This window comes from Rana temporaria, chromosome 1 (genome assembly GCF_905171775.1).
Source record: "Rana temporaria chromosome 1, aRanTem1.1, whole genome shotgun sequence".
Lineage (NCBI taxonomy): Eukaryota > Metazoa > Chordata > Amphibia > Anura > Ranidae > Rana > Rana temporaria.
The window spans coordinates 518,627,546-518,650,433 of NC_053489.1; positions in this window are offsets into that span (position 1 = coordinate 518,627,546).

The following is a 22,888-nucleotide window of genomic DNA, read 5'->3' on the forward strand; positions in this document are numbered from 1 at the left end:
TAGGTTTGAAATCCGCTGAACTCGCACAATTCCAATACATCTTCATTCATTTACCATAGATGATGGGATATGATAGTGACAGCAGCATTTACTGAATGTATTATTTGCAGACAGCAAGTTGAAATGCAAGCAGTGTTTTTAATAGGAAATATAAAAGCATGCGTCAGAGAATCTCCAAACACTTACGTAGGGGACAATTGCATTCAAGAACACAGTTTACATCCCTTGTTATTCATTTATTTAACACATTGACCTGCCTCTTGAAAGATATGATTTATGATTTCATGTTGGGAAACACCAAGATTTATTGTAGAGGCCATGTCATGACGTAATGATTTTTTTATGTGCCTGTAAGGATGGCATTCTGACCACCAATGTTTTCAATTTATCTTTATTATAAGTATTTTTTTTTTAATTTAATACAAAAAAGTTTTAGCATTTATCCAGGATTCTGTTACATTATATATCTATACATTATATATCTATACTTGCTTGTTATTTGATATACAGAATCCGGATAAATCTACAGAAACCTCATTATCATTAAAACAATATATCAACATCCAATCTACTTTTATTACCATTCATCCCACGTACCAATGTAAGAGACATTTTTCTCGCTGACCCCTGATGAATTGCTGATAGCAATGGTGCCCTGAGACCTGAAATTTATTTCAAGAGTTCCTCTGGGGTGAAATGATTGAGAAAGTCTGTACTAGACTGTATCAGTTATGTTCATATTGTTCTTTTCAACACTCCGCCTGTGAATTTATGAGAAAAAACATGCTTGTGTGGTTTGGCCTTCAAGGGCTCATTCACACCAGAAACTGCACATAACGTTTTTGACTGCATATTCACATGCATTTGAAGCACACTTGATGCACGTTTTGTGCTGCATTTTTCTATACAGTTATTTGGACTAGACTTATCTTAAAGGGATGCGGTCGGGTGTATCGGAATCGCATTTGTAGCACGTTTCCTGCATTTGCGGTGCAGAAAAATGCAGCATGGTCTACTTTTTTTTAACTACACTAAAATGCACTGCAATGATGTGGACTAAGCCCATAGGATTACCTTGATTTTGGGCTGTCTTTGCAGTTGGAATGCAGTTCAAATTGCATCCAATTGCGTTTGGTGCGAAAAGGCCCTAACAGTCCGACACATGGACATCACCTCACATGTGAAGGTCTGTAAGAATACTGGCAGGTAGAAAGTGGCGATTCAAATGTAAGGTTAATTCACAGCAAATCCATAAAACGGGTAGTCATCACCTACACTTCACCTATTGGGTGCATGTGACCTCAAAATGGTAGCCCTACAGTAGCCATGAAGAATCTATATATTACTTTTCTAGCTAAATGTTAGGACTTCTGTTTGTCAGGACGTTGCCCAGAGCAGCAAGCACTTTGTGCACAGTGTTTATAGCCGCCACCGCCAATGCTACATCTGTCAATAATTCCAGCCTTCGTCTTACTGCTGCAGCCTAATAAGTAGGTGTGCTAATGCAGGGTTTGACAAATTTGCTTTGAATCTAAGAGCCAGCTTTTTTTTAGCGTAGCATGGGTTGTCAGCTCCTGGGGCAGGGCAAGTCATCTGTACCCCCTAACTTACAGCAGGCCGGTCAGCCAATAACCCTGATGTAATGACTTTACAGCAGGGTTATAGGTGGCCAGAAAGAATAACATAGGGGTTATAGGGGGAAACTCCGCTCCGTTAGGCCCTGCTTAGACCTGGGCATTTTGGGATTGTGGCAGAATTGCTGTGATTCTGCCCAAAATCTCAAAACGCAGGTTCAGGCGTAATTTTTCTTCAAACGCTGTGCGGTTTTACCACAATTGTTGCATTATTTACTGCGTGGCAAATTACGCAGTAATTGTCTGCCAAAAAGGAGCTACCTTTGGGAAACAAGCTTTACACAATGCTAAACCACACTGCATTTTAGGTGCTACTGAAAATAAGGGCACCTGAGCCTACGTTTTGCAATCGCAGGCAGAATCTCTGAAATTCAGCTGCTTTCCCAAAACGCACAGTTGTGAATGGAGCTTCCCTGATTCACACATATATGATTCTGGATGCGTTTTCAAACTCACACATTCACATGACAGGCTAGATAATTATGTTTCTCTTTCGTTCATGGACGGACACAGCCTTAATCTTGACTTAGTGGGTATTAGCCTTCCTTTAGGAGTGACTAGGCAGAAACTTATATATAAAAGGTTAACTTATCATACACACCCTATAGCCCCACCCTAGGGGCGGGCCCTCTGTGTATAACCCCTCTCTCTGCATCTCGCAGATCAGTTTTTTTCTGCCTAGTTTCAGGAAAAGACATGACTCCCTTCAGGCCCATGGCTTGAAGGCTGTTAGTTCAAGATTCTGGATTTTTATTTTTTTTGTTTTTTTCCTGTGATCTTCGATCAACTGCCGACTGGGCGACAGCCTGGATCCTAGAGCCTTGTATTTTTCCCAGTTTCGGCCATCGAGCGTGTGCCGACCGTAGCTGCGCGCTGGGTCGTCCACGACATGCCCGTCGCTCTACGGGTGGCCGGTGAGCTATACGCTCCAGGGCTTGCATAAAGACCGGTCTACAGGGCCGAGTCGCAGTAGCCTGGCCGACAGTCATCTCCGTTACCATGCGGAAGATGCACTGTCCAGGATGCTCCAGCATAAAACCACAGGAGGGTAAGTAGCTACTACCTTGCTTTGGCAAAAGAACAGAGCTGGGCATCCCTGGAGAGGTGAGTAAAGGGCTTTATTTTTCCCTTCTCCCCTCCTTTCCCTTCCCTCCTCCCTAGACTGCTGAGGTGGGGGTTGCCCTGGGGAGCTCCACCTAAGAACCAAATAAAGTATAAGTGCATAGATATTGCTTACTTGTGTCCATGTTGTCAGCTGCTGCTTCCCTCTTTCAATGTAGAGAGCTGCATAAGAGATTCTGCTGCTGTGTGTCTGGCGAACATTTTTTCTGTGACCCTGCTGGATTGTTTGTATACCTGGCGGCCATTTTCTTGTAGCCACACTCAGGGCTGTGGAGTCGGTAGATAAATGTTCCGACTCCTCAGTTTTATGTACTTCCGACTCCGACTCCGACTCCCCGACTCCTCTGTATTAATATGCGAATGTATTTTATACATTCCTTGATTGAAAGAAACGCAACCTACCACAGGACTACTGGCTGGGAAGCCAACAGTCTACTGTATTGCACAGTTTAAGCAAAAGACAAACACAATGAAAACAAAGTTTTATTAATTTTTTTTATTAATCAATCAAGTGGCTGGATAGTAGCAGCAGGCATGAACAGGATCTTTACCAGTTTAAAAATACAAACCACATTATTTGGTTGTTTTAGAACAAAAACAAGCTTATCTATAATGAACCAAAAACAAAATGCCAGGAAGGGGCATTTATTCTAAAACATGATTTTCCTAGGAGAATCCCATAGTCATGTTTAAAGTTTAAGCTAACAATCGGAGTTTACAAGTTTTTATAGCCTTAGCTAAATGACAGCAGTTTTTCCAATGGTTTACAGCTTCAGTCTTGAACTATTGGCCCTCCATTCCCTTCACTTATACAAGTGTCTCACTCTCTAGTCCTGCAAAAAACATATTTAATCCCTTATCAGTGAGAGGCTAGGTTACACATGGACGCTGCGTTCCCTGTAAAAGCAGAACACAACACTATGGAAAGTATAAGTATTGCAGCTCCTAATTGTGCGTTGCGTGCCATATAGTGAAGCACATGAAAAGCATGCTTCTTCGCGGTCACTTAACGTGTTCGTTTTGCGGTTATGTGAGGCACTGCACGCATTGGTCTTTATTCTTACAGTAGAGAAGTCATTAATTATAACTTTTTATGAATTGGGACATTTAAACTTGCTTTTTATTTTTAATTCCAATGTAAATTTAGTCGGAGTCGGTGCATTGTTTGCCAACTCCGACGCCAGGTACCCCAAATTTCCCCCGACTCCGACTCCTCGACTCTGACTCTGACTCCGACTCCACAGCCCTGGCCACACTGTTGGCCTCTACTCGGAGCTCGGCGGCCATACTTCTGGGGTCTATATGCATTACAGCGGCCATTTTCTCGTAGCCGCCCAGCGCTGGAGGTGTTGCTCACACGGCACCCAAGGGGGGGTTGTACCGCGTCTCCCGGCCGCTCAGCGGCCTGCGCGATGCGCCCCAAGAAGGGCGCTTAGAATGGCTATCCTCTGGCAGCATTTCCCCATGAAGCTGGGACCTCTAGCATCCCGCTCGGCGGCCATTTTTTTTGTAGCCCACGAGAGTATACAGCACTGGCGGCCATGCTTTTGGGGCCTCAGTATGCTTGTCCTCTAGCGGCCATCTTATAAATCAGCAGCCAAACAGACACACGCTGCTGACTAGCAAACAAGCTGATAAGGACAGCAGCCTTGTAGATTGCAGCCATTCAGCGGACTGACAGTTATATTCAGCGGACAAGAAGCAGCTCAGCTAAACGGCACTGCACTGCTGGTTCCAGGGTGGTGAGTCCTCTGGGGGGGTACCCCCTCATCTCTGCTGCAGTTAGGATGGTGGGTTGTCCACCTTGTTTGGAATCCCTGTGTCAAGCGTGTGGGCAGCATGGCGTCAGAAGCAGACCTTCAAGGACCCGGCGGACAAGAAGGCAGAGTCTATATCCCTTAACCTATACACTGTAGTATGTTCGGCGGTACGCCCAACCATAGTTGGGGCGCTGGTGTCCCAGACACTCACGGAGTGGGCAAAGTTACTGCTCAATGGGTTACAAACACATCACGCTTCCACCCACGAGGTAGCCCTAGCCGAAACAACTGGTACAGGGCCTAAAATTCGTGTGTGAATCAGCCCTGGACACTATTCCTCTGTTCCTCTGCTGGCCAGAGCCTCTGCTCAGGCTGGTTGAAGAATTGGTCGGCGGACCAAGCTTCCAAGAAGGCCCTATTGGACCTGCCCTTTAAGGGCGACAGACTGTTTGGAGCTTGCCTGAATGACATTATTAAAGGGTCACTAAAGGAAATTTTTTTTTTAGCTAAATAGCTTCCTTTACCTTACTGCAGTACTTGTTTCATGTTCTCATTGCTCGTTTTTGCTTTGAAGTAGCTGTAATTCTGCTGTGATCTCCACACTTCCTGGTTGTCTGGCTCCTTATGAAAAAACTCATGGGAGCTTCTCACGGTGGTCTAAGCTGTGTGTCTAAAACTCCTCAGAACCAATCAGATTCATTTTAAAAACAAAACACTGCCCTGGATTCGTTTGTTTTTGTTCTGTGGGTCTCTTTACTTCACATAAACATTAAACCAGGTTAAAACCGAAAGTGAAACTACAGGCACATTATATGATAGAATTTAATCTATTTTTAATCATTTTTAAAAGGAATCAGTTAACTTTTATGTCTCTATACCCTGTAAACAGTCATTTCAGCAAAAAAAAAATGTTCCTTTAGTGACCCTTTAAGGATGCCACAGGAGGTAAAAGCACCTTGCTCCCACAGACCTATAAGGGGAAGAAGCCACAGGCCAATAAAGCGCCTGCTCAGGGACAGAGACCTCCCTGGTTTCGCAAATCCAACAAACCCGTTAACAAGACCACGTCTGCATGAAGGTGCGCCCCCACCCATTCCTCGGGTGGGGGGACTTTTTTGCGAATTTGCGACCCGGTGGACATCTCGGGTCCCCGACCGGTGGGTTCGCGAGGTAGTCTCATCAGGGTACAAGATAGAGTTCCTATCTTGTCCACCAAACAGATTTATTCCCTCCGACCTCCAGCTACTACCGGCTCGTCGGGAAGCCCTAGATGGGGCAGTTCAGGACCTGCTGGAACGCGGGGTGGTTATCCCTGTCCCAGTACAGGATCGGTTTCAGGGGTTTTACTCCAATCTGTTCATAGTACCAAAGAAGGAGGACGTTCGTCCTATCCTGGACCTCTTCGTGAAGGTACAAGGATTCCGGATGACCTCAATCCGCTCTGTCGTTACTACCCTCCAGCCGGGGGACTTTCTGGCATCCTTGGACATCAAGATCCCATACTGCATCCTACTTTACAGTTGCTGGCTTTAACGGCATGGCCATTGAAAGCCAGGTACCAAGAGACCGGGGCCTATTGGATTCGGTAATTTCTACCATGAGAAGGGCTAGGAAGTTATCCTCTAGAAGGATTTATTATCGCACTTGGAGAGCTTACTTAGCGAAGAAATGAAGTGGAATCCAAAAACGTATTTTGTGTCCAGGATACTGCTGTTCTTACAGCGCGGGGTGGACCAAAAGCTTGCCTTAAGCACGATTAAGGGGCATATATCTGCCCTGGCTGTTTTCTTTCAGCGACCCCTGGCGACTCACTCTCTGGTGAGAACTTTTGTATGGGGGGTTCGGCATGTGGCCCCTCCGGTCCGTCCTCCACTACCTCCGTGGGACCTAAACCTGGTTCTCTCGGTGCTTCAGAAGGCACTAGAATTAGGGAGATTCCCTTATTGACACTTTCTCAAAAGGTGGTCTTTTTGGTGGCGGTCACGTCAGTTAGACGAGTCTCTGAGCTGGCCGCCTTATCATGTAGGGCTCCCTACCTAATCTTCCACAACGATAAGGTGGTGCGTCCGCAGCCATCTTTTCTACCTAAGGTTGTCTCGGCCTTCCATCTCAATGAGGACATTGTACTTCCATCCTTGTGTCCTAACCCGTCGCACCCTAGGGAGACGGCGTTGCATTCCTTGGATGTTGTCCGAGCCCTGAGAGTATATTTAGCTGCCACTGCTCCATTCCGGAGGTCAGACTCACTGTTTGTTTCGGTGGCTAGGCCCAAGAAGCGGTCTCATCGACCACCATCTCTAGGTGGATCCGACAGACAGTAATTCAGGCTTACGCCATAAGGGGTCGGGTGCCCCCCTTTGCTATCACAGCGCATTCGACCAGGGCAATAGGTGCCTCCTGGGCTTTCCGACATCAAGCGTCTGTTTCCCAGGTGTGTAAGGCGGTGACTTGGTCATCCGCCCACACTTTCACCAAATTCTATAAGGTTGATGTGAGTGCATCTTCAGATGCTTCTTTCGGCCGCAAAGTAAAATCTCTTTCTCTGAGTTCATGGACGGACACAGCACCCTCCCCTCCTTTTTATGTGTGTACTACTTTTTGACGAACTGATCTGAGATGCAGAGAGAGGGGTTATACCCGGAGGGCCCACCCCCTGGGCGGGGCTATAGGGTGTGTATGATAGGTTAACCTTTTATATATAAGTTTCTGCCTAGTCACTCCTAAAGGAAGGCTAATACCCACTAAGTCAAGATTAAGGCTGTGTCCGTCCATGAACTCAGAGAAAGAGATTTTACAGGGAGCATAAAATCCTATTGTTATTGAGGTGGTTCAATCAGGTGGGATCCACACGCGTTGCGTTTTGGTTGCCATTACGAAAATAGTCCTGTTCAAGTTTGTAGCGGTGTGTTCCAGACTTGCAAGTGATAGTGTTGAGTGGCATGCAATAATAAGTGTTCACATATGATTGCTATTGACAGGAGTTTTTGCATTGAAGTCAATAGGACATGATTTTGTATTGAAGTCAACGGGAGGCAGTTGTGGAGAGAGACAAAATCGCACCTGTACTAAAATTGCACAAAAAACTGAATTAAATTGCAATTTCAATACACAGATGTGTGAACCCAGGCACCAGGATGCAATTTCTAGTTACCATGGTGACCTGGAGCCTGGGATTTTTGTCAAGCCCTCTGATCTAAAAAAAAACTGAAGCAAAACAAAAAATAAGGTATTGTTTTTATTCTCTAAAATGATTAGATTAGGGTGCAATAGGTTTCTACAGGTCTAATTTGGTGTTCACTTCAATTCGTGCTCCATTTTTTTTAAATTTCTTAACCACTTTATTACTGTGCCATAGCCGAAAGACGGCCACAGCGTCACTGTGTGAGGAAAGGAGAGCCGATTAGTGGCAAGGCTGATGTGGCACATTTACACTGATCATCAGTGCAGCCCCGTCGGTGCCTCTTTATCAGTGCAGCCTCATCTACATACATCAGTGAAAAAGAAAAAATATTTATTTGCAAAATGTTATAATATAAACTAAGAAAAAAATATTTTTTTTATTAAAATGTTTGCAAATTCTGATAAGGGATCTCCCTTATCTTAATGGGAATATTTTATGCTCAGATTACTATCATATATGAATATTTCTGTCAACATTATAGTGTCTGGTAAATATTCCTCATGTTCTACCTTATGGAGATCAATTAATAATGAATTTTTATATAATATAATTTTTATAAATTTTTATCTATTTTTTATTATACATTGTTTCCTATATTGTTATGATATGGTATACATTGTTGTATTTAGACTCTATTAATAGGCATTTTATATTTGGTCAACTTGATAGAGCTTTTTATCTAATTTTAAAAGTTAGGATATCAACATTGAACTTTTATACTGATATGTGCTGATTTTTTTATTTTGTGATGTGCAGCCTGGATCCTTATATGGTGAGCTTAAATAATTTTGCTCTTTAGGATCTGGCTGCACGCATCTGTGTATGGGGTACACCGGTGACACAACTGCATTAATTCTCGTTGTTGTTTCCGGTGTCTCTCTTGTGGTTCGCGCCCTTTTTGGTATTTAAATAGTGTGGTGCTTGGCGTCTGGATATGATCTCCTTTACCTGAAGAATCCTTATGTGGTGAAATGCATTGGGTGGAGTCACTATCCTAGACGCTATTATACTTGAGTCAGGTCAGGCTGTTTGTTCTTTTTGAAACCTGTTTGGAACTTTGGGCCAGATTCACGAAGAATCGCGGCGGCGTAACGTATCGTAGATACGTTACACCGCCGCAAGTTTTCATCGCAAGTGCCTGATTCACAAAGCACTTGCGATGAAAACTACGCCGGCGGCCTCCGGCGTAAGCGCACGTAATTTAAATGGGCGTGTGCCATTTAAATTAGGCGCGCTCCCGCGCCGGACCTACTGCGCATGCTCCGTTTCGGAATTCCCGCCGTGCTTTGCGCGCAGTGACGTAATTTTTTCGAACGGCGACGCGCGTAGCGTAATTCCGTATTCCCGGACGGCTTACGCAAACGACGTTAATTTTTAAATTTCGACGCGGGAACGACGGCCATACTTTATACAGCAATACGATTGCTGTGTAAAGTTAAGGCACCAAAAACGACGACTAACTTTGCAACGGAAAAATAGACTAGCGGCGACGTAGCGAAAATCCGTCGTGGATCGCCGTAACTCCTAATTTGCATACCCGACGCTGGTTTACGACGCGAACTCCCCCCAGCGGCGGCCGCGGTACTGCATCCTAAGATCTGACAGTGTAAAACAATTACACCTGTCGGATCTTAGGGATATCTATGCGTAACTGATTCTATGAATCAGTCCCATAGATACTCTGAGAGATACGACGGAGTATCTGAGATACTCCGTTGTATCTCCTTTGTGAATCTGGCCCTTTGTTTGGTGTTATGTTATGTTATGTTCTGATTTTGAGTAATAAATCTTTTAAACGAACTGCACCATGAAGCCTTTTTCTCTCTGCCCTTATTAACATTACCGGTACGGTGAGCAAGTTTGGATATCCATTTGGTGTGTAAAATCCATTGAAAAATTAGTTTTGAAAAGCTTGGACGGGACATCTGCACCTTCATTGGAATCCTCAGATGCTGATCCCTATCTGGCTGATGGTGTTCTGACATGCCCTTTTGATCTCTATAACCTGAGATCCAACAGATCTAAGCGGCGGCGATTGCCCTATATTCTTTGATGAACAGAAAATCTTACCTGCAGACAAGTTGTCATTCTGTTGTAATTGCGGATACCAGGAATTGTGAAGTTGCTCTGATCATTTTTGGATCCCTAATTGCTTGTTTGGGACTTTGATTGTATTTATTCCCTAGATATTCTCTTATTTTTTTTTTAAGTTTTTACACTTATTGACACACCTCTTCTTTTTTTGGATATTTATGTGGTAGCGCACAATTTTTTTGTTTTACACTCCCATGCACTGAATATTTAAGGTTTTTTAGTTGCTTCACCACTTTACCCATTTTTGTTTTTTTATACAATCCTGATTATTATTAATTTGCAACACATTTGTTCACTTGTTTATTTATTTAGTTTATAGGGTTTAGCGCAGATTTTTTTTCCTTTACAATTAAAATTTTTGGTCTTTTTTTGTTTGTTGAGCAAATAATAAAAAACGCAGTGGTGATTACATACCACCAACATAAAGCTCTATCTGTCTTTAAAAAAAATGATAAAAATTTAATTTGGGTACAGTGTTGCATAACCGTGCAATTGTCATTCAAAGTGTGATCGCACTGAAAGCTGACAATTGGCCTGGGCAGGAAGGTGGTGGAAGTGTCCTGTATTGAAGTGGAAAAGTATAACTCAAGGCAAAAACTTTTTTGGTTTTGGATAGAGTGCAGAGGGATTAGAACCCCTGTCAGTTTTTATTGCTGTCTGTGCCCCAGTTAGAGATTTAACCTCTCTATGTGTCCTGTTTACCATTATCATTGAAAGTAAAAGTTAAAGAAAACCCCACATTTTGGATTGTCCCCAGAAAAGTAATTGATGGAAAATGTTCCAATTGGGATACTTGTTCTGGTGACCTGGGATCCTTGGGAAATCCCTTTAATTTGCAGGGATTTCCTCTCACTTCCTGTTTGGCTGTGGGGAAGGGAAATCTCCCCACAGGGACACAAATGGTGAAAATAAACCTTACAGGGGTTTTAACCCACCCGTACTCTATCCAAAAAATGTAAAAAAAAATGTTTTGCCTATAGTTTTAACTTAAGTTGAGCTAATTAATAAAAATAGAGAGCAAAGTCTTATTTATTTGAAATAGTCCAGTTGTGCAATGGACAATGGCTCTAGTAGTCACAGGTAGCTATTTCTGATCATGTTTATACATAATCTACTATCTTTTCTTCTCTACCTATGTTAACCACGGAGGTCTTGGAGATTGGACGACTCTTGCAACTTCTGAAGAAAACAAAGTGATAAGCAGTTATAGTGGAGGTAAAACCTTGGTTCCATATGCAAACTATACCTGGCAGAGTCAGTAGCTGGGACTGTCACGTGCACATCGGTAAAAGGAAAATAACTGTCACGGTACAGTACATTTTGGGGCCCTGCATCCACTGGCGATGTTTAGCTGGGGTAGAACAGACATGCTTGAATGCAATTAGAAAATGGCTCACCTGTTGCTTTTCACACTTGTGTACACAAGAGTATTCACACCCAGCTAATCAATAGACAGTTTACAGAGAAAAATTCATTCATTCTTCCACAAACATGCCAATCATATATTTTGCAGTAATATGCTACTGCCAGCAAAAATGACTGTTACATTCAAACGCAAAAGGACATAATAAATGTCAATAAGACCACATCATGCAAGTTATTCCAGATCGTTTGGCTGCATAGCAGCCTGTCTGAATATACAACAAATACTGTATATAAAGAATGGAAAAGGCATATACAGTATATATATATATATATATATATATATATATATATATATATATATATATATATATATATATATACTCGAGTATAAGCTGAGTTTTTCAGCACATTTGTTTTGTGCTGAAAATGCCCCCCTCGGCTTATACTCGAGTCACCTTTTTGCGCCTGATCTCCCGGACTTTGGGGACCTGGTACTGGCTGGATGGCCCCAAACTTAGAACAAATATGGCCCCACTATTCCTCTACAAGTGTGCAAAGTTTGTTGTTCGGAAGACCTACAGCCGGGTAGCACAGATTTTTCAAAGTCGGGCACCCCTTCCAAAGGCTCCCATATTAAACAGTAATTTCTCCGGTAACTTTGGGGACCTGGTACCGGCCGAAAACTTGGCACACATGTAGCCCCACTTCTCCTCTACAAGTGTGCAAAGTTTGTTGTCTGGGGGACCTACGGCTGGGGAGTACCGATTTTTCAAAGCTGGGCACCCCTTCTATATACTCCAATGTTAAACGTAAGTCTAGGCATGAGCACAGTGAGGCATGGACACAGTGAGGCATGCACATGGACACAATGAGGCACTGTGAGGCATAAGCTTATACTCGAGTCAATACATTTTCCAATTTTTTGGGGGGTAAAATTAGGTGCCTCTGCTTATATTCGGGTCCATTAGTGGCTCCTGTAAATGCTCCTATTACATTAGTGATCAGTGAAAATCCTCATTAAGGCTGCAACTAACGATTATTTTTAGAATCGAATAGTTGGCCAATTATTGTTTTGATTAATAATAATTAATTTAGATAATTATCTAAATAAATGATTTAGATAATAATCTTAAAAAAAAGTGTGCTGTATAATTTAATGTAAAGTTTAAAAAAAAAGGAATTGATTCTTAAATATCGCTATGCTGTGTTACCGTATATACTCGAGTATAAGCCGACCCGAATATAAGCAGAGGCACCTAATTTTAGCACAAAAAAATGGGAAAATGTATTGACTCGAGTATAAGCCTAGGGTGTCCATGTGCATGCCTCACTGTGCACATGCCTCACTGTGCCCATGCCTCACTGTGCCTCACTGTGTCCATGTGCATGCCTCACTGTGCCCATGCCTCACTGTGCCCATGACTAGACTTGCGTTTAACATGGGAGTATATAGAAGGGGGGCCCGGCTTTGAAAAATTGGTGCTTCCTGGCCGTAGGTCCCCCAGACAGCAAACTTTGCACACTTGTAGAGGATAACTGGTTTCGGGTCCAAGGGACCTACGGCCGGTACCGGGTCCCCAAAGTTACCAGAGAAATTACCGTTTAACATGGGAGTCTATGGAAGGGGTGCCCAACTTTGAAAAATCGGTGCTCCATTAGGTCTCCCGGACAACAAACTTTCACACTTGTAGAGGATGAATGGGGCTATATTTGTTCCAAGTTTGGGGTCCAGGGGACCTACGGCTGGCGGGTACCGGGTCCCCAAAGTCTGGAAGATCAGGCACAAAAAGGTGACTCCAGTATAAGCCGACGGGGGCATTTTTAGGGAAAAAAAATGTGCTGAAAAACTCAGCTTATACTCGAGTATATACGGTATATATAAATAACCAACTATATGGTTAGGGAGCAAAACCATATAGTAAATTTTCAAATGACATTCTTTTATTCAGCGAATGTACAAAGATATTTCGTATTTATATTCTCGTCTGAAAATCGGTACATGTATGGCTAGCATAATGCTCAGGTCACACCTATGCAGTTTGCTTTTGACCCGTTTATACTGTGCTTTTTGCTGTGCCTTTTGCATTTTTGCTGTAATTTGCATTTTGCATTTTGGCCAATTTGTTGTTGGGCAAAATTAAAAAAATTCAAATGGCTGCAAAAATGCACTACATGCTTTTCTGCAGCTTTTCCATTGAACCAAAAAAAGCTGAGTTTTGCATTTAAAAAGCCCTTGATCCTTTCCAAATACGCAGCGGTTAAAAAAGCATAGATGTGAATGTTGAACTGTATTGCATTTCTGAAAAAAACACCCAAAAAAATGCATAGGTATGAAGCTAACCTAAGATTAAGATGTTTAGTAGGGGCAGCAGGCTTTTTTTTTGTTTGTATTGCCTGTCATCATGGGGTTAAAATAACAAAAAATAGCCCTTTATAGTACAAAAAAAAAAGAGAAAATCGCTATTATAAGGGGTTCATTTATACTGTGAAACATTGAAAGTAATAATATATATTACTCATGTATACAATAATAAATACACCCAGAAGTAGGCATTATAACTAGTCAGACAGTTATATGAAGGGTGGAAGTGAGATATAAATCTTTTATATTAAAATAGTACTAAGGCTTTTTTTTCATGGATATGATCATTTTAAATATAATGCACAATACTGGTAAAAGTTTTCTTTATATGTAATTGTAATGCCTTTTATTACCTCCAGTCTATCAGCCTCCACCTTCTCTGGGTTCAGATGCTGATCTTCCCTGCACAGTCTTTTAAAGTAATTTATTTTTTAAAACAACAAACATGTTATGCTTACCTGCTCTTTGTAATGGTTCTGCACAGAGCAGCCCAGATTTTCTCCTCTTCTGGGATCCCCCACCGACACTTTTGACTCCTCCTGCCTTCAGAGTGCCCCAATGGCAAGCTGCAAAGTATAGTATAGAGTGCCCCTATAGCAAGGTAAAAAAGACTTTAGAACCACTCACTTCTTGCCCAGGACTACATGTCCTATGAGGCATTGCTCCTTACACATTCACATTTACAAGTTCTCAGGCACTTACTGACATGTATGGATGGTGATATGTAAACAAATAATGCAGGCCAACTAATCGGCTGGCCGATTAATCGATTATGAAAATAGCTGACAACTATTTTCATAATCAATTAGTTGTCGATTAATAAAATAGTTGTTTCGGCCAAACTTTAGTGGTCAATGTGAATCTCCATTACATTGGTGGCCAGTGTAGAAACTCCTCTTTAGATCTGTAATCAGTAGAACAATAAAAACGTTCTTTTGTGGTCCGTTTCAAATCCTCCCTTACATTGGTATTCGTTGTACAAGCCCTCTTTAAATTGATCGTGAGCGTAAACCCCCCCCCCCTTTACATTGGTGATCAGTGTAGAAATCCCCCTTTATTGGTTGTTGATGTAAAATACCCAATTACATTGATTGTCAGTGTAAATTCTTCATTATGTTGTGTACATTTCCCATTACATTGGTGGTAAGTGCAGAATTGCCCTTACACTGGTGGTTAGTGTAAATCCCCCTTTACATTGGTGGTCAGTACAAATCTCCTCGACCATGGTTGTCAGTGTAAATTCCCCATAACATGGAGGTCAGTGTATACTCCCCTTACACTGGTGGTTGGTGTAAATGTTCCTATTATATTGGTGTCAGCATAGAAATCCTTCTTTATATTGGTAGGTGACATAAAATTCCCCGTTTACATGGTGGTCAGTGCAAATTCCCCCTCGCATTGGTGGTCATTGTAAATTTCCCTTTACATTGGCGGTCAGTGTAGAATCCCCCCCCCCCCCCCCTATATACTTGCCAAAGATTTCCAGCTTTGCTCTACATGATTCAGAATTTGCCACATTGTACTGCCTCCTAACTAATCCCATCCCCCCACCACTGCCTCTGATTCCATCAACCTCCCAGCATTGACACTGATCCCAGAAGTCCTAGAATCCCTAAGAGTTTTATGTCTATTGATGGGTCCCCTCACCTCTCCAGGTCCATGGTGTGGAGGCAGTTAGGAGATGATGTGCTGTAACCTTTAGAAACCAATCAGTGAGCAGTAATGATGTGCACTAACCTCTTGCAACCAATCATTGAGCGGTAAGGATATGCATTAATCTCTAGCAACCAATAAGTAACCATTAATAATGGGCAGTAACCGCTAGCAACCAATTGGTGAGTGGTAAGGATCTCCAGTAATCTCTAGCAATCAATCAACAAGCAGGAGTCATGTGCTGTAACCTTTAGAAAATAATAAGTGAGGCATAATGTGTGTTGTAATCTCTGGCAGCCAGTTAGTGAGTGGTAATGATACACTGTAACCTCTGGCAACCAATTACAATCGCTGACTGATCTGATTCAGCCCTGGTTCACACTGGGTACGATTTGGAACGATTTGAGATGCGATTTGACATGTCAAATCGCATCTCAAATCGGCGGCAATTGTCGGCAATGGCACTGTCCTAATCAGTGCGACGCCGCATCTGCGATTTCAAAAAGTAGTTCCTGTACTACTTTTTGCGATTTCGGGCCGCGATTTACATTAAATTGCGGCCGAAATCGCGGCAAAATCGCAGCCGCAAAATCGCGTTAAAATCGCGCATTTTACCGCGATTTTGAATTCGCAGCTGTGTGAACCTAGGCTCAGTAAACTGATTTTTAGTCTAGCTGCTATTTATTGTGGAAAGCAAAATTGCATGAGGAGGGGGGGGGGGGGGCATCTCTGTATATGTGCCTGCACTTTGGAAAACTATATCAATTTTAGGGTCAATTTTACTTTAAATGTTATTTTTTGCATAGTTATATTTTTACAGTGTTACATTGCCATTGCAGAAGTTATCTTAAAGGAGTTCTCCAAGCTAAAACTTTTAACCCCCGCTGTGCCCGGGCTGTAAAACTATACAAAATAAACTTTCACTTACCTGCCTACGATCCCCCGTTGTTCCGATATCGCCGTCCCGTTCTCCGGTCCCGGTCTGTTCCACTTCCTGCGGGTCGGTGACTCACAGTGCGCTCAGCCTATCAGCGGCCGCAGCAATGTCCCGTCGCGGCCGCTGATAGGCTGAGCGCACTGTGAGTCACCAACCCGCAGGAAGTGGAAGAGACCGGGACCGGAGAACGGGACGGCGATATCGGAACAACGGGGGATCGTAGGCAGGTAAGTGAAAGTTTATTTTGTATAGTTTTACAGCCCGGGCACAGCGGGGGTTAAAAGTTTTAGCTTGGAGAACTCCTTTAACTATTATGTTGGTTTTATGTTCTGAAACTACGCTTCAAACATACATTTTTACTATACTTTTTATTAGAAGGGCAGACAGTGTTCTTTCAGCTGAGCAACACATCCTACAGGAGACGTCTTCAAGTAATACCAACAGACACAGCTATAGAAATGAAAGGGAAAAGGTTGTATAGCACCACCTGCTGGTAATAGTCAGTACAAAGCACCACTGTCCAATTTTCTCTGTTCACATTTTGTGTTTAGCAGCACCATGTGTTTTTATTGAATTTTGCTAAACATCTTTATACATAATAATTGTATTTCCTGCCCAATATTTGTTTAGGAATAAACTTCCAAAATTAGCACATATCTCTATATTGCTGGGACGCTGATGATGTGTTGATGATGTAACGAAACAGGATCTGACAGAGGTGGTCTTCAAGGGTTGTTGTCTCTTTGGCCCTGCACTGGAAAACATGATCTGTATTGTCACAGGAGGCCAGAGCGTGCCCCTGACCCTATGATCTGGAAAGGGATCGACTGAAATGCAAAGGTCAGTTAATCCTTATGCAAAAGGTGCACCCCACTTCTACAAGTAGGGTGCCGATTGTGCATTTGAGTGGGTTCTTGGTTAGTTTACCTCCCCAGAATCCAGGTGCAGGGATTCCCTCTTTTAGCCCACAGGCTAATCCTTTACCTCTGGTGCCCCCTTTAGTTGCTTATATTTTCCCTATCCACAGTCTTTCTGGGTTCTTCCCACTTTGGAAAAGTTTGAAAATGAGGAGTCAGCCAAGAAGGAAAGAAAGGATGGAGTAGGAGAAGAAGAGGCAGGTCTGCATGTAATCCGTGGCGGTAAAACCAAATCTACATGGGTGCCATGGGTTACATGCTTGACGGTCGTCAGAAGGTTCACCCAGTGGGCAGTGAAACCTTGCCCGTGTTTGCTAGACCACGTGTCTGTGGTCAGATGTATCTTGGCACCGACACTGTGTGCCAGAGATACATTCACTTGCCACTGAACATGGCCATATAGCTCTGGGATACCCTTCTGTGAAAAAAAATTCCTTCCTGGGACCTTCCATTGTGGTGTTCCAATGGCCACAAATTTTCGAAAGGCGGAGGAAAAGTTTGGATACCCCTGCTCTATGTAATTTAAAACCTATAGAGAATAATTGCAGTACTGTTTTTTTTTTGTACTTATCGTTTATCAGCCGTTGTTATCCGGCTCCGAGCGGGGATTTCAGCGGGGAATAGGTGTTCCTAAGCCAAGCGGATTTGATTGACGGGCTGCTAAAGCGCGTCACGCCTTTCGAAAATACCCAAAGTCACACTCGGGTGTTTACGGCACCTGCGCCTGCCGTGTAGAGCTGACTGCGCAGGCGCCGTAAACACTCGAGTATCACTTTGAGTATTTTCGGAAGGCGTGACGCGCTATAGCAGCCCGTCAATCAACTCTGCTTGGCTTAGGAACGCCTATACCCGGAAGGAATCCCCGCTCGGAGCCGGATAACAAAGGCTGATAAAACGATAAGTACAAAAAAAAAACAGCATACTGCAGTGCAGATGTCAGCAGTATGCTGGATCTAATGGCAGAAAGTTGATTTTTGGGTGAACCGCCGCTTTAATGCAATTTAAAAAGTTGCTTTCTGTCTTTTTAAATCTGCAGCTTTCCTTAAAATGATCCTGATACTTAACATTTCATACGCCTCATAGAGCAGGGGTAACGTTACGCCGAAAAAATCCTTACGAAAACGACGTAAAAAAAAGCGCCAGGCAGGCGTACGTTTGTGGATTGGCGTATCTAGCTAATTCGCATACTCGACGCGGAAATCAACGGAAGCGCCACCTAGCGGCCAGTGTAAATATGCACCTACGATCCGACGGCGTACTACGACGTGCGCCAGTCGGATCGAGCCCACATTCAGTCATATCTTGTTTTGTGGATACAAAACAAAGATACGACGGGGCATCTTAGAAATTACGCGGCGTATTAATAGATACGCTGGCATAATTTCTTTGTGGATCTGGGCCCAAATCTTTACGGACACTCTGCAAACAGAGAACAGTCTGTGACTTTGCTTTTTGTATTTTTTTGAGGGTTAATGACTTTAATAGGGATGGGAGGTTCTGGGATGCCCATTTCACTTCAACAACTTCAGGGGCATCTTCCTATATACAATCTCATTGACACTCCTCCTGCACTTTACTTGTGTAGCAGAACACAGTGATCAGCTTGTACTTTTCCTCCTGTGGCTACTGGGCTCAAAACTACTTCTTCAGGCACTGCCAACCCACCTGGCTGCAGCTGCCCCTTTCACTAGCCCTCTAGGCTAACTTTTCAGGAGGACTAAGGGCTCTTTCACACGGAGCGGACCGTTTCTGGGTCCGCTCCGTGTGTCCGCCAAAGCTCAGCGGGGATCCCCGGACCGTCTGTCCGTCTGCATCCGGTCCGTTCCGCCAAACGGAAGAAAAATAGGGTTTCTTCCGTTCGGAAAAGCGGATCCCGACTGACGCGGACGCTAGCGGATGCTCCATCCGCTAACGGACGCGTTCCCATAGGGATTCATTACAAGTCCGTTAACGGACTTGTAATGAACGGACGAACGGTCCGCTGGTGTGAAAGGACCCTAACTCACTCACCATCCCACCCAGCTGACTCTGCAGGAGAGCTCATAGGGAAGGGCTGAAGACTTAAACTTCACTGTCTTCAGGGAGAAAATGTGACAGTCTTCTCCCTTGTAAGTCCCCAGGAGTGCTGCTCTACTCACACTGTCCTCTCTCTTGCTCCTGTGCCTCCAGGAAGGTTCCTCCGTGTGTTTATGACAAGATCCTTCCAGTACCTGAGCACCGGCCCAAGGTGGCCCCCCCCCAAGACTAGGGGGCACCCCTGAGGACCACGACAGCCTCCACAGAAATAAATCTCCATCTTCCACCCACCTGACTTCCCTGCTGGCATGGTTCATGCCTATTTATGAGGTAAGCCTAACCCCCTGCCAGCTCACTACCAGGGATTGGCCAAGGCCCTCATAAATATTCCAGGCAGCTCCTCCTAGCCTCCTGCCCACTAGCTCTAGAAGTTTCTACCACCTTCTAGACCAGGAAAACTGCCATGAGAGCTTTTGGCCGGGAAAACCAGCTGTGTGTATGCTCCATCGCAGTTTTCCCGACAGGAAAACTGCAGGGGAAAAAAAGAGAACATTCTTTTTTTTTTTTTCGCCGGGATTCCCGGCAGTTTTTAACCCGGCATTTTTCCTATGGGAAACACTGCGATGGAGCATACACACGGCCGGGATTCCTGACCAAAGCTCTCATGACAGTTTTCCTATCGGGGAAAATGTTACCGAGCAGGTTCTCGGTTTTCCCGGCGGACTTTTTACCGCCGGGAAACACGGTCCTACGAGGCATTAGATGTCTTTATTTCAGCTCACAGCCTGAGTGAAAAGATCTACAGGCAAATGGCTGCTTAATTGGTCATTTCCACACACATTATGCAGACTTGTTACCATCAGGAGACCCACCTGAGGAAATCAACCATCTCTGGAGTGCATGTACAGGACGAGGCTGCAGGAGACAAGCAGATGCAACAACAGACTAAAAGATCAGAAGTATATTATTCAAAACAATGTCAATTGCTTATGATACAGAGTACTTTAGCAAACTAAAGATCATCCAGGTAGGGTTTGCCTCTACTTTCACACTTTAGTGCCAGACCTCTACTTGGTTAACTCCACCTATAACCTGTAACAAATCCTTTCTAACCAGATTGCAAGTACATATGCAAATTTCCCTGGCAAGGAAAGACCACGACTGTTTTGGGATACCAATCTTTTTTTTATTTTTTAATAGAGTAAGGGAGGGTTATAACCCTGTCAGATTTTTTTTCCCGCCATCTGTGCAGAGATCATAGCCCATAGCCCAACAGGAAGTGAGAAGAAATCCCTGCACATTAAGGGAATTCCTTGGGGACCCCCAAGTCACCATTGGAAAATTTCTCCTCGAATACTTTTCTGGGGACAACCCAACATTTAGGGTTTTCTTTTACTTCCACTTTCAATGATAATGGTAAACAGAACAAATAGAGAGGCTGAATTTCCTTACAGAGGGAACAGACAGCAATAAAAACTGGCAAGCGTTCTAATCCCTCTCCTCTCTATCCAAAATTAGGCCTATTTGTTCAGGTACATTTTCTAAATTGAAATTGAAATTGATTTGAAACTGATATTGAACTGAATAGTTGTAATATGAAAGTTTTTGCTTGCTTTATTCTCCATACACAAACACAAATAAAACACAAATGCAAGGTGCTAGTAAGTAAAATAAAACATACAATAAAATAATTATATTAAGAAAACTGATACTTTGTTAGTTTGATCTTAGGTTATCTCAGTTCTGTATCAACAGTGTGGATAGTCCAAATCAGAAACTACCATGGGATTCTCAATATATAAAATCAAAATCTCTTTTATGGTGCAAGTCACACTTGTTGCTGATCTAGCCATATTTTGTGTTGTACATGAAGGATGGGGTCATAATGCTGTCTCGAAGGCTTTCATTTACTGTTTACATAACATCAGTAGTAAATGAGAAAATCTAAGGCCCCTTCCACACGGGGATGGATCCGTTGCAGCGGTCCGCCAGCTCAGCGGGAAATCTCTCTGTTGATCTCCGCTGAGCCGGCGGATGACAGGTCCCTCTCTGCTCACTGAGCGGGGAGGGGCTTGTCGAGCGCTGCTGCTTGTCTATGGAGAGATCGGACTAAAACTGACAGCATGTCCGTTTTCATCAGATCTCATCCGATCTGCCAGGATGGATGGCGACATATCGCCATCCGTCTGATTTTAGCGGATCGGATCGGATGTCAGCGGACTATGTCACCGCTGGCAACCGATGCTCCATAGACAAGCATGGAGCGCCCGTTCAGGTATAAACTGACAGGCGGACTCGAACAGTCCTTCAGTGTGAAAGGGGCCTAAAAGAGAAAATTCACACTGAATACCCACGTGATTATAAAATATGAATAGATGTCTATCTGTGTTTTTTTTTTGTTTTTTTTGCATATTACAGACACAAACCAGTTATTATAACTGTGCTTATGGGTTTTTGATTCTAAATTGTGGGTTTTGCATTTTCATACAATTTGATGTGAGTGCAAAACCTACTTTAAGCAGATCCAGGTCAATCAGTAGAAGATCCACTGCAGGTCAAAGGCCAATCAGTAGAAGATCAGCTTGACTTCTGAATGATCTGAAAAGTGTTCCAAACTGATGTCATCAACACAAGCCCAGAGCCTGTCAGTACAATCCCTAATTCTGTAGAGCATGGATGTCACTCTGTAGCTCATCTTACAATGAAAATACACACTTTGTGATGTTAAACTCCAACCCTTTTTAGATGTGGATAGAATAGAAAATAGATAAAAATAAACCATTTATTTTATTGCCATCTGTTTCCATTCTGAGGAGATTCACCCTCTGAATATATCCTGTAGACCAGTGGTCATCAACCCTGTCCTGCAGGGCCCACTAACAGGCCAGGTTTTATGTATTACCTTGGGGAGATGCAGTCTAGAATACTGCATTCACTGAGGAGCAAATTATATCAGCTGTGATGTATTTCAGTTATTGCAAACCTGGCCTGTTAGTGGGCCCTGCAGGACAAGGTTGATGACCACTGCTGTAGACCATTATCATCACAGCAAAAAGTGATGGGAAATCCCAAATTTACAGTTGTTATCCGAATGGGAGATGAGGGGACATTTTCCAATTGGACACCTTTTCTGGTGACAACTGTCTATTTAGGGATTAACCCTCTTTTTGAAGAAGTTTCCTCTCATTTGTATTTTCAGAATAGGAAACTGCATGAAAATTTACCCAACAGCTCACAGCTCACAAAAAAACAACAATTTCAAATTGAATACAATAGACCAAAAGTCTTCCATGTGGGTTCTTCTTTATTTTCTTCAGCCTCATCAGTGGGGGATCTTGTGCTGCACTGATATTTTAATGTGTGATGGCTGGTCTATGCAGTGAGCCCAGGGGTGTAACCTTAGAAGCCTAGAGTGACAATAGCGATCATTCAACCTGGAAGAGGACCAGCAGTGGACAACCGAGGAGGACTCGGAATGCAGCGCTGGAGTGTGGTGAATGTGAGTGGTGATTTGCAAATGTATTTTTCTTAGATGAAGGGAGGGGGAAGGGATTTTAAACATAGAAATGTAAATTGAGTTCTGTTTCAAGTTTAGTGTAAATTTTTACTTTGTTGTTTTCATTTCAAATGCTGGTATATTTGGCTTGGCATTATCGATACATTTTACATTAAAGATTTTTGTTTTTCAGGAAGGGACATTTATTCTACTTAAAGCAGATTATTAATAATTATCTGTCTGTGCTCAGCCAATCTACTTAGTTTTCCCTTTTCTTAGTAATGGATATGTAGTGTTTGCTCTAATAGGCCTTTTGCTGTAGTTGTCACTAAGTAACTAAGTGTCAATTAC